The sequence below is a fragment of the Coturnix japonica genome, chromosome 4 (genome assembly GCF_001577835.2).
Source record: "Coturnix japonica isolate 7356 chromosome 4, Coturnix japonica 2.1, whole genome shotgun sequence".
In the NCBI taxonomy this organism is placed as follows: Eukaryota; Metazoa; Chordata; class Aves; order Galliformes; family Phasianidae; genus Coturnix; species Coturnix japonica.
This window is the reverse complement of record NC_029519.1, coordinates 51300767-51314626: the sequence shown is the minus strand read 5'-3', so window position 1 is coordinate 51314626 and position 13860 is coordinate 51300767.

Sequence of the window (13860 nt, the reverse complement as noted above, 5' to 3'; positions counted from 1 at the left end):
GGTAAGGGAGGCACTGCTGCAGAAAGATCTGATCTATTCATTTGCTTGAAAAAGAGCAGAAATCATGCATACCTGGCCTTTTTGGTATTTACCTAAATTTGCCTTGGGAGAACTTTTTCTAACAGGCAATGAAGGCAATCAACCATATTATCACACGAGTATGCAGAAGTCAAACACAGAAGAGGGAGTGAGCCAAGCTGACTTATTCTACTGTAGCTAAGAGGCTTCCAAAACTGAATTGTATCCTGCTTTTAGAGCATCTTGTAGTCTTACATTCTTCCTTTTTGTATGTTTCTAATCTTATAAAATTGTCATATTGTACACAAACTTTAATTTCCATATTCATCAGAAACACTAGCAAGACTGCAAGTAAGAGGCACCAAGATTTTACGTTGCAGTTGGCGGGTTTTACTTCCAAATAATCCATGCTCATGTGAGTCTATTTTACAATCTTGATGTCATTCTATTATTATTATTTTAAGAAGCAAAGGTCAATCCACTGCAAAGATCACATTGTATCTTTGGACTCTGAAAGAGGCCACTGATAGCAGCACCTGTAGACTGCTTTACAGGAGGGGAGCCCTGCAAAAGACTGTAGGGATGACTAAGGGTGGAAAGCTTGTTTTCTCAGAGAAGAGGCTGCAAGAGCTGGGACTGTTTAGTCTGGAGAAGAGAAGGCTCAGAGGAATCTTATCAATGTGTATAACTACCTGATAGAAGGGAATGAAAAAGAAGGCTCCCTGATAAGACAAGAGGCGATGGTTGCAAATGAATGTGAAAAAAACCCATAATATTCCATCTGAACATAAGAAAAAGATTTTGTACTGTGAGGGTGATCAAGCACTGGCACTGGCTATGCAGAGAAAGTATGGAATCTCCATTCTTGGAGATACTCAAAATCCAACTGGTTATACTCCTGGGCAACCCACTGTAGATGACCCAGCTCAAACAGAGAGGTGGACCAGACAATCTCCAGGGGTCTTTTCCAACCTCAAACATTCTGTGATTCTGTGAAAGGAGAAACTTGTGCTAATCATTCCAGTTCTGCTCCAGTGGAGTACAGATAGCAAACAGTGAAGAAGTTGATCGAGTTGTAGTTCTTTAAGGTAGTTAAGGTTACGCAATGCCAAATGTGCATTTCTGAACCTTACTAATCAGATAAGGGAAGGGAAAAGTTTGCTTTTCTATGTACCTTGTCCTTGTGGTAAGTTGGCCTTAAATATTGCACTTAAACTATTGTAAAATCTTAACAAGAATGTTGATTTGATAAAGAAGCATGAAAATACCTATTAAAAATATTCTTATAGAACCGGTGTGTATTTTCAAGCTTGCTACAGAACAAATACAAAACTACCAGTTGCTTTTACATGACTTAATCTTATACTACCGCCTAGTGGCTAAGATCTAAATAAGTCTCTGTAAACTTCAGTATACTTTATGTATATGAATCCAGCTACATAGTAATTATGTTACAATATTATTTGAATCAGCTGTCATGTTTAGGATATCTGTTGTTTCTCGTGGCTACAAAGAAACATCTCTGGGGTAGATCATGTTATAAACTTCCAGTTTTGTTTTTCTACCTCCAAAGATATTATGATTCAAACAAACATTCGTAAGGATGGCGATGAATAGAGATGATCTTATTCAGTGTAACAGATCCAGATAGTCTAAGCCCTCAGACATCTATTTCCTGTTTGTTGTCCTAGTTCTTGTACCCAGCTAAGTTCACAAACTCAAGCCCATGTGTACGTCAACGCTGAACAAGTCTAAATCATACAGGAATTCCAGGCTCCCCAGTTTCCCCCAAGCCCCATTCTCTTGCAGAAGCTTAGAGGAAAACACCAGAAATATAAAACAGTCCAGGAACAAAAACTGTTAGGAAGAAAGGGTTCATTCTTAGGAAGATGAATTTCCAGCTCCTTACACTATATGGCTTTTAATTCTTGGTATTTTGTAAGCCCCCTACAAAAACCTGCTCCTACTGTAGCTGTCAGCATTCTTCATCACTATGGGAGTTACAGCAGAAAAAATAATAGATGGATTACTTCTAAAAATAAATATATAAATAAATTAAAACCATATCTACGTGTAGATATATAAAATTCATTTAGGTCTGGTCACTAGAGGCTTCTGTATCTTGGGTCTTGCTAGGAGGAGAAATTGTATTGCGTGGTTAGGGGAAGCAGGGGGAAAAAAAGGCAATTTTATTTTGTCCACCAGGTGGCACTTCGTTATCAGGCCTTTATGTTTAAAAGATGATCTGGAAGAGCTTAAGTTATGATTATATGAGGTGTAAACTGTTACTGAGCAAAGATCAGTCTGTTTCTGGAAATACCCAGATCTCTTCTGGGAATGTGATTTTCATCTTGATGAGGGGAATGGGATTTTTGTCACTGACTTAAAATCAACTTGGCCTCAATTAGGTGAAAGCTTTAGGGAAATAGAATCTATTTGCACTGTGTAGGACAGCTGACTCTAATTTGTTAGTGCTGGTGAGTGACTTAAATCTAATGCAGCAGAGAAAGGGAAAGAAAGTGGCACAAACTCAGAATTGTGGACAGTGGATGAGCCAAACAGGTAATACAATTTATTCTGGATGAGCTTCCTGCACTTAGAGCAACATCCCAGTAGATGACTCATAAACTTTTATTTTGATATAGTCTTAATCCAACACACATGTTGTGTGGTGTTCCTTTTCCACCACACCAGCTGGAAGTTAGGCTGCACACATAAGTATACTGTAAAGATGTTAGTGTAGATGAAAAGAAATCTCTGGAAGGGGCATCTTAGTTTAAGTTTGGAAACTCTCATTTAAACAATCATCCATGCAAAAACTGTCAAGTTTGGAAACTCTCATTTTAACAATCATCCATGCAAAAACTGTCGTTTGCCACAGTTTTAAATGCTTGATTGTCAACAGGATATCCATTTTAATTTTGCATGAATATGTGTGAGTACATTTAGGTAAGTTCTCACTAAATCCCGTCTTTCAAAACAATGTCCAAACCTTCCTTGAACACCTCCAGGGTCGGTGAGTCCACCACCTCCCTGGGCAGCCCATTCCAGTGTCTGACCACTCTTTCAGAGTACTACTTCCTAACGTCCAACCTGAACCTCCCCTGGCACAGCTTGAAGCCATTCCCTCTAGCCCTATCACCAGTTACAAGAGAGAAGAGGCCAACCCCCAGCTCACAACAAGCTCCCTTCAGGTGTATGAGTATATTTAGGTAAGTGTAGCAACATAAGGTCTAGTTGATGTACAGTATATTGATGGACACTGAAACCCAGTGGAACAGACCCACCTCTTGCGGCAGTATTCAGTGCACTCTACCATCCCCAGCTGATGCACTCCTCAAATACAACTCCTGGCCACATTACTAGAGCCTTTCCATCCTTCTTCTCTTCCAGCAGCAGCTCTCTGACAGTAATGGCTTTCCCAGAAGCCAAACACTGAGATCACAGAGAAGCTCTGCCAAATCCTTTGTGCTAGGAAATATCTGTGACACACTCAGTTGGTGGTTAGAGAGCAGCACGCTGATGACATGGAACTGGAGAAGAGGTTTCACTTCCAATCCTGCCTTCCTACATTTTGGCCTCGTTTTTCTGTTCATTTCCATCAAGGGCAATTTAGAGCCATTTGGTGCTGTCCTACTGTTTACTTTTCCAGGCTTCTAAGAGGTTGCTGAAAGCACCTCTGTGTACATTATTTCTATCTCCTTTATGCAGAGCATGAATAATTATTGAATATTTCCTGAACCCTGTCAAGTGTTGTTCTGCTGTAAAAGTGGGTTTTAATATCAATAGTAAGTGAGCTGAAAAAAAAAGCTTCAGGGAGACAAGAACACACACAAGAAAATAGTATTTGAGATATCTAGTTATATTAGAAATTATCTTGTCAACACACAAAACTGGTATAAAAGTCCAATTTATTCCAACCAGTTTCTTACTGTCAGTGAAAAGTGTTTCCAAGGCATTTGCTTAAATCTGCTTTTCTGCAAGGAGGTGCAGTCATGTGCTGATCTACGCTATGCAATAGGAATCTGCCTGACCCTGTAATGTCATTGGAAGCAGGCACTGAGCTGGAAATGATAGGTTGAATCAGTGTCCAGTTGTAGAAATTAGCAACTCAAGCAATAAGCGATTCCCAGAAGCATAACAGCATGCTTAAATCACACTGTTGCTGTTTCTCAGCTGAGACACTTCCCTCATGTTCTCATGATAAGTTTTAGCTGATCTGTTAAACACACATTCATAACTGCTAATTTGCACTCTTAAAAACTCCCATCTGCTATGCCTTAGAACCTCAAGGTGTAGTTGTAATATTCTAATTTTCTGGCCACACTGCAAGTACTTGAGGATCTCTGCACAGAACCTCGTGCACCTCAGGAGAGCACCTCTTGATGGAAAACTTTCTGCTCATTCCATCCTAGTTCTTCTCCTTCAATGCAGAATTATTACTGAAATGCTTTACAAAAGGAAATGAAGGGCAAAATTTCTTACGTGCACCTAATTCATTCTAAAACATACTATAGGAACTGAGGATAAGAATGTATGTTATCACTGGGCCACAGTGACCAAAAGTAGGACAGTAACTATTTCTTCTACTGTTTTAGCTCTCTTTCTCCTTGTACTTTTCATATGCCAAAGAACTTGGTCCCTAGAAAGAGATCTGACTGCTGCAGAGCACCAAACAAATTTTTGACTCATGAAAAGGAAAAGCAATGAAAGGTTTGAAAGTTTTATTAGTTATCACCAAAGAGGAAAAAGAAAAAGAAAGAGGTAGACCTAAGAAGGTGCTCTAACTGAGATAGGAAGGAGAGGTATCAAGAGAGTAAGGATGAGGTTAAGACAGACCTGCAGAAACAGCACTTTAAGGTGATGAGAAGCAGGCAGCCCTCTTAATATTTGGGGGCTTGCTTGTTGCCAGGCTCTTGACCCAAGATCTCAGCAGAACAACACTGCTAATGAGTCACAGACAGATCTCCCTGATATTCTGTTCCAGGTACTTACATCCCCTTCCAGACCCCAGCTCAAAGGGAGGAGTTTAGTGAGCACTTTTGGTTCTCCCTTCAGTCCTGGAGCTGTAAATGACAATGTATTTTTCCACACCCTTCAACCAAAGGCAAAGTCTAAAAGCAAAAGTGAAGCCTACACACATTTCTTAGAAGACTATAGGCACGTTTGTAAACTTAATATTCTTGTAAGCCCCATAATGTCTATATTTTTGGCTGTTTTGATCAGTTAAAGGTTTTCTTACAATGAGATGCATTATTTGACTGCCATTTTGAAAGGATTCAGTGGTGTATCAGAGAGTGGCACACACAGACATAACTAAACAATTGCAAAGAACAGTGAAAGATCAGGGCAGCTTTTTAGCACGCAACATCTTAATCTTATACTGTGATCTACAGGAGTGCACCTCTGTAAAATGCTAATTTTTTCAGCTGAGAGCAAGATAAGGCAATCAGATAGGAAAAACAGTGAATTCTAATTGAAAAGCTAAGGACTGTAAAACTTGATAAGAGTTTCAAAGTAAAGGAAGGAAGCTGCAGAGAAACTGAATTGAGCAAGTAATGTGAATTTAAACAGGGTTTAGTTTAATTTCACAGCACTTCCCTTTCCAGATGTACAAATCAGAAGCTTTATTAGATAATGTATTTGGGAACATTTCAGCATTGCCATTTCTTAAAATTTCTGACATTTTTTTACTTTTAAAAACATAACATAAAGGATTTTTTGCTTTAGACAATCAAGTTTTGCTGCTTTGGAGCAACAGAAGTTTTCCTTATTTTGCACCTCAGTCATACAACGGTAATGGAACTCACAGGGAATTTCTGCAGTCATTCCTGAGGTTCCATTTGTAGCCTTGCAGTCAGAGTAGCACTTTCCAAATAATCAGTTGCAGTGTAAAATGGACTGCAATATCACATTAGGTTTGTGTCACATCTATGGCTTCTAGTGCTAATTCTCCACTCAATCACAGACCTAACATTTCCTTCAAGCCTCAAAATGCTGCACTCTTGCCAAATGCTCCTCCAATTCCTATTCCTCTAGCCACAATGAGGTTGAGCAGCACATTTCTTTCTGGCAGCAGGCTCCAGGTCACAAAGGATTGTATTTAGAAGGGCAGGCTACAGAAGGAAAAGCTATAGGGTGTTAAAGGGTGTTAATGTGCCCAAAGTCATCATAGACTTCAAACAAAATGTTGACTTAACACTCGGGACATGGGTTTGACAGCTTGCCTCCTTCTTGACTAGATGTATTAACTTAATGAGCTTCCATCTGTTAAAATTAACTGCCCAAATTAATTAATTGTTTAAACTGAACAACTATTGGAACACAAATTGGGTCAGCAAGGCCAGTCTGAAGGGCTGGTCTCCATGAGAGTTGACTGGAATCAGCTGTCTCATTCTGAATGTTCCAAGGTAGCTGACCAGAGTGGAAAATAACATCTTAAAAAAAAAAAAAAATGAAGTTACTTTACTCCAGTGCTATTATGTTCTGATACATTTTAGAATCAAAACCTGTGTAGTTTTAGTCATCAACAAGGGAGGAGTAAGGACATCAAAAAGAAAATGAAACTTAGCTGTTAGAAAAGCTTTTCAATACATTCCTATTCCATTGATTTCCCCCTTGGAAATCTTCATTTTCTTTCATCTTGCTCTCCTCTTTCCATTTTTTAATAAGCAAAGCTGACATGCAGTGCTGGAACAGTCATACAGTTCTTTGGCAGCAATAAATTTGCTCCATTCTGCTTGAACGTCTCCCCTGAATATGAAGTACAAAAAATCTAAAAAGGCAAAAAATCCTGGATTACTTTACAAGCTAGAAGGGTCCTGTTCATTTATCACAAACTTCATCAGCTACTCATAATCAGAACATAGAGAAGTTATCTGGGAACTGTAACATTTTCACTGCATCTAAGCACAAACTCTAGTGGAACCAAATCACAGAATCATAGAATCACAGAATCACCAAGGTTGGAAAAGACCTAAAAGATCATCCAGTCCAACTGTTCACCTATTAACAATAGCTCCCACTAAACCACGTCCCTCAACACAACATCCAGACATTCCTTGAATACCCCCAGTGTCGGTGACTTCACCACCTCCCTGGGCAATCCATTCCAGTACCTGACCACCCTTTCTGAGAATACTTCCTAATGTCCAGCCTGAATTTCCCCTGCCATAGCTTGAAACCATTCCCTATCACTAATGACATGAGAGAAGAGGCCAACCCCCAGCTCACTACAACCTCCCTTCAGGAAGTTATAGAGGGCAATAAGGTCTCCCCTGAGCCTCCTCTTCTCCAGGCTGAACATTCTGTCATGTTTTCTTTATTTCTTTTTTCTCCTTTCATTCTCTCCCCCCTCCCTGGTTTCGGATTTAGTTTGTCCAGTATGCAGAAGGGCTGTAGGTGGTTTTGGTAGCCTGAGACTTTTGCTGCATGGTGCTGGGCTGGTTGCGCTGTCCAGATCCTCCCTGCACACGGGCGCAGGTAGATTTTCTGTTAACCCGTGACACATTCCCAGCTCCTTCAGCCTCTCCTCAAAAGGCTTGTGCTCCAGACCCCTCACCAGCTTTGTTACCCTCTTTTGAACACTTTCCAGGGCCTCAATGTCTTTCTTGTAGTGAGGGGAATCATGATCTCTGAGTTGCTTTGCTGTGGTTTAACTCGGCCACTAGCTGACAACCACACAGTGGTTCATTCACATATATATATGAATGTATGTAACAAGTGATGCACAAGAAATTGCTCAGTACCCCCGACTGATGCCCAGCTAGCATGCCTGAACAGTGGAAAAAAGAGAATGTTGAACTCCCACCCCCTCCAAAATTCCTGCATGATGACTTATGGTATGGAATATCCCTTTGGACAGTTTAAGTCAGCTGTCCCAATTCTTTTCCTTCCAAGCTCCCTGGGCCCTTTGCTGAGAACAGCCTTGGCTATGTACAGCATTGCTGCTCTTAAACAGTAGCTGTGAGTCCATAGTAAACTTCTACAGTAGCTCCTCAACACTGATGTAAAAAAAAAAAAAAGAAAGTGGAAAGGAAAAAAAAAAAAATAGGCATTTCAAAGCAGAATTAATGCAGTATTCTCCATATCAGAATAGATCATATTTAAGCCAATTTGCTTAGGAGATGAGGAACATAAGGCTTGACAGCCGTTAACAACTCAATTACTTGGGATTTGCTTGTTGGTGGTTTCTTCGTATTTCTGAGTGTCTCCTTTCCTGCTGACTGTGTTTGTCTTTTGTTGCCCCAAGGAGAAATTGCAGTAGCAATAGTTACTTCTTTGCATTTCTTTAATTAAATTCTGGAAAGTGACAGATGCTTACATTTGCAATCTCCATAACCCTTAGTAAAGCACAAAGGAGTTAATCATACAGTAGGAGTTAGTTTACTTTGAATCCAGGCTGGAGCAGTGTTAATTTTGTCTTGCCATTTAGACGAAATGTAGTTTGCCATCAGACTCTCCGCAGCATTGTTCTGCATAGTAGAAAGTTCTGAAATCTTAGTTCTCTGCAGATGAAATCATTATGATGAAATCATTAAAGACTTGATCTGTAATAATGTCTTCTGGTATACTGAAGTACACCACATAGACAGCTAAGGCTTAGAGAAACAGGAGAATTGCAAAGGCTGATGCTTTGTATTACTTCTAACCAGACTCAAAGGTTATTTATGTGCCCAAATATATGAATATGCATTCCTGAATGTTAACAGATATCTCAGGCCACTTTCAAAAACCACAGTGTGAGTTTATCTGCATCCTGAGTTGCCTAAACATGCTGTGACTACAGCTTTCCGATGGTAGTGCAGTGCTAACCAAAGCAAATGTTAGGCAGCTGTTGGGGCATATACACAAACACTGACTGAATTCTTTACCTTTCATAAAAGAAATTCGATTCCAATAGCCAGTAGTGCAGCTGGGATGCAGATCACTTCTGGGGTCCATCCTCAGGCTGACAGGATGAGCTTTATCTTTTTGCACCCCACATGTGATTCCTCTGGGAAGGACATGTGAGTGCACAGAGCCAGCTTTGAACCAGGTCCCACTCAAGGAACCTAGGCACACACTGAAAATAAATCCCAGTCAGATGGACGTATCCTGCTCAGACTCTCTGTCCCACGCGATAATTACCTGATATCCACAGGGATTTGGTCATCGATGAGCTGCAGACTAAGAACATCATTTAAATGAATGATTTAGCCAGTACTTTTTAAAATCAAATATATTTGAGGAAATCTTGCTATGCTTGGGGACAAATATCAAAGAAGAGAGGTAAAATTCATCAGATAAATTAATTATTATGAATTATTCACAACATTTTTCTGGAAATTTTAAATTGGTGCAAGATAAAGATCCTAATTTATTACTCCTTTCCCTGAAGCACAAGAGTATGTGAGAGCTTCAAATAACAAGGCTTTGTTAAAACAGGATTTAAAGCACATTGCTTAGGCCTTCATTAACAACTCACTTGGATGAACTTTATCTGATTTGTAGTTATGTTCACTACAGAAAGTGAAGTTGGAGGCATGTAAACTGAAGTCTTCAGCAAGCATAGCCCTGACTCATCAGGCTTCTCTTGAGTCTCATGCACATACACACACATACACACACAGAGAGCTTTTTCACAGGCTGCTATTGTCAGATATAAAATAAAACGCTGTCTTTACTGTGGGCAGGAGGGGAAAAAAAAGGCCCAGCCAAGCTAAAAAAAAAACAGAACATGAATTGTGTGTTTTTCTGTTTGGTCCTTCTCCTCATGTCTGTTGATCTGAGCGCCCAGGGTGCCAGGAAGCATCCTCAATTAAGTACATTCATTCAGGACATTCCTCTTCATGCTTTTTTCCTGTCTACCTCATGCTTATATAAATGCACTGCTATCTGCTTGAGAATATCTGGCTACCACAGTTGATTTTGCTTGCCTACATGCTAGAGATTTCTGTCAGAAACTGAGACAATCATCCCCACTTTTATCAGAAAGACCTTTCCTTCTGCCACATACCTGGTATCCCCTTTGTTCTTTCTGTAGTTGTAGGATAGACTCATAAACACCAAACATCATACTTCATTTGCCCACATGAGATTTAACACATGCCCACACAGCCTAATATTCTGGCCTGTCCTTGCTTGCATTAGGACTAATGACCACATGAAAGAAATCTTGGGGCTTAGTTTCAGTCTAACAAATTTTACATTACAGACCCATGGTTAGAATAATTGAGTGGTTAGAATTGGAAGGGACCTTTAAAGGCCATCTAGTCCAGCTTCCCTGCAATGAACAGGGACACTTAGAGCTCCAACAGGCTGCTCAGAGCAACCTTTGTTGAAGTGTCCATAGCTTAACTACCCCTGCCCTCAAAATAATGATAATGTTTCACATAAACCCAGAGAGATTCTCAGTGGATGAGGGGAAGTGCAATTTAAAGCTGAGGATGAGCTCACAGATGTGTATTATGAAGCACTGAGCACCAGTTCCCATCTCCCTGCTCTCATGTGAAACACCTCAAGCCATTTGTTCCTGTGCCTACAACTCAAAGCACTGTCCTGGTTTAGATTCACGAAAACTGCCCATGGGACAAGGCTAGAAATGATCACATGCCTTTTGTAATACTTAACTGACAAATTTCCACTCAAAGAAGCATCTTCTCCATAGCAGGAAGAGCTGGGAGAGCAATGGGCCACCACAGAAAGGCCAGGAAGGCCCTGTGGAACCAGTACGTCTTACACACGGGTTTGTGCTGTAGAGGTGAAGCATCATTTTAGTTAACTGTTGGGCTTATCTCACATAACAGATAAACTGGGGGAACAATTTTATTGCTTTTGAACACAGCAAAAAGGACTGTAGAAAAAAAAGACTTGTATGACTGTGGAGAGCTGCTAGAAGCAGGAGATCTCAGCATGACACCAAGTAGCAAACTGGACTCGTGCACCCAGTGTCCTGGAGTAAACAAATGAATAAATACACTGCTACACTGTCTGTTTACAAAGTATTTGGGGCCTGCTTGGAGCTTATTTTATGGAAAAGTCAATGCTTAAAGAGGGCTGGTTGCAAGAAAAAAGATCAAATCTCTCTTTTCAACTGGTAGCCAAGAAGAAAGGTCATAAATTAAAAATGAGCAAAGTGAGTGAAGTAAGCAAAATAAAGGTTAGCTATTTGAGGGCAAAGCTGCACTGGGACCACGCTGTAGCTCTACCAGGTTTTCAAACCAGGACCTAAATATTGCTTTCTTCAGTAGGATTAGTGGAGGTGAATATAATTGGCAAAAGCATGCTGTGTAGAAACTCAGGTTGGTCATCAAGGATGATAAATGAACCTAACCTAAAAGAATGAAATAAAAAGGGGGAAATTTAGATTTGATACCAAGAGAAAAGGCTTTTGTCAGATTTTTTATGCTGTGAAATAATACATAAGAGAAATGGCAGAATGCACTCAGGACATAAAAATAATCAGACTGCTGAATGCAGTTGCAAAGGTACGGCAGAAAACCACCTCTGATGCCTGGGAATGTTTCAGGTGACCTTTTGTGATAGATCTTCCCCATTAATGTTTTGTTTCTCCTTTCTGATCCCCCATATATGAGTCCACATATATTTTGCTTTGGCCCTTAAATGAGATTACATGATATATATCAACTGTTGGAGAATAGGGATTGCTAATGGGAGCTGATCTTCAATGTCCTTTTGTCATTATACACGGAAGAAAAAGGAACCAAATTAATGGTTTCATTTCATTTTCATTCAGTATACTCTAATATATTTTCATGTTTTGAATTCCAATTTCTCCCAGTTCACATTGTAGCCCGTATTGGAAAAGACATCTCTTGTGTTTCTTAATATGCTTTAAGGATCTAGGGAAATTACAGAATTTAGCAGCTTTACTTCAGAAATCCATCTAAGAGCTGCAGTGACCACCATAAGCTGCATGGTCACACTGGACAAATTGTTTGAGAGTTTAGAGAATTTACTTATATTAACATCTGGAATATAAAGTAGATAAAACCCATCAGAGAGTTGGAAATGTTTCATTTATCAGTAAATCCATTAAACTCTACGAAACCACATTGACCCCTTCCCAGTCATGACAAAAGTTTCCATTACCAAAGGTTTAAAGAACCACTGTTTTTTCCAAGCCTTTTAATATTTAGATGAACTCTGGAGTTTCAAAAGATTCAGAATTAAACCCTGCTATCAGCAATCTGACTGAATCTCATATTGAAGTCAATTTGGTCTTATAGTTGCATATAAAACAAAACAATAAAAGGTGGTGTTTTTGTTGTTTTTTTCCTGAGTCCTTAACTACATACTTATAGCAGGAAGTCAGCCAAGCTGATAAGAAATGGCACATTGCACGCAGGTACAAACTTGGCTCATCCCCTGTCCCAGTCCTTTCTGAGTCTCCACTTGGGGGTTGTTTATTGTTAACATGGCCTCAAAAGGCACACCTGGAGCAGATGCAGGATATGGCACTTGCAAAGCTGTTCAATCCGCACACAAGGCATGATTTTAGGTTGGTTATAGGTGTTTGTGTTAATCAACAGTGCCAACGCATCAAAAAGTGTTGACCTGTTGGGACCAGCAAGGTGTCTCACATTTCTGTGTTACACACCTATGCCCTTTTCAGTCTAGAGCCCTTATGCTGGTTGCATCTCATCATCAAACCACCGACCCGGGCTTCATAGAATCATAGAATGGTTTGGGTTAGAAGGGATCTCAAGGATCATCAAGCTCCAAACCCCCTGCCACATGCAGGGCCACCAGCCTCCATATCTAATACTAGACCAGAGCTTCATCTTGGCTTTTGTGTTCCAGAGAAGGAGTGGGATGGGAAGGCCCTGAGGGCCGAGCAGCTGAGACACCGCAGAGCAGTGAGCTCACCGCCCCAGCCCCAGCAGCCTGCAGGGGCAGGAGTGAAAGCCAGGGAGATGGACAAGGGTGCAGGATAAAAGGGATTCATTGTGCCAGGTCTCCCAGCCCCTGGGCAACTAAACCAGTGTAAGCACTCTGTTCCGTCCACATGTGATCTCCTGGCAGTACTCTTTCCTCAGTGCCTTTGATCCCACTGCTGAAATACCACCCCTGCTGTCAGCATGGCACCTGGCCTCTGGATGTCTTTGAACCTTGGAAGCCAGGAAAATGCTCTTAAGAAGTAACCCAGGCATCTAGTATGGCTACAACTAGAAAGCACAAACCTGGCTAGAGCTGTTACTACCACTGTGGTCCAGAAAAGCGTTTCAGAAAGGCTGGTGTACTTGGGCTGGTGTGCTCGGCCTAGGTCTGAGCAAAGCTGCAGCACTCAGTCTTCATCCTATTGAACCTCACATTTCTCCAGAAAATTAATTACAGATTTTGTCAGGAGATTCTGACTCTCCCTAGTGACCTGCAGCTGAGTTGGTCAAAAGGATCCCTCTTCACCCCTCTGGAGAAGTTTTTTCTTTATTACATGCAAAATAATGGCACAGCCTGCCCAGGGAAGTGGTGGAAACACCATCCCTGGAGGTGTTCAAGAATGGTGTAGATGTAGCACCGAGGGACGTGGTTAGTGGGCATGGTGGGGATGGGTTGGCATTGGATGCGATGAACTTTGTGGTCTTTTTCAACCTAAGTGATTCTGTTGACCCTACGTGGCTTTTTGCTCATCACTAAAATCACTCCAGAATTTATACTGGCATTTTCTGAGATGGACAGTGGGAGAAGGAAGGCACCATCGGCTGGGTGCTTCTCTGCGGTGGATTTCTGTTTGCTGCAGCTACTGCTGTTCGATAACGGCAGGAAAAGCAAAACGTGGGTGGAGTGCAGACAAACGGCAGCGGGGTCCGCACCCATCTAACAGAAAGTCGGACCAAATTC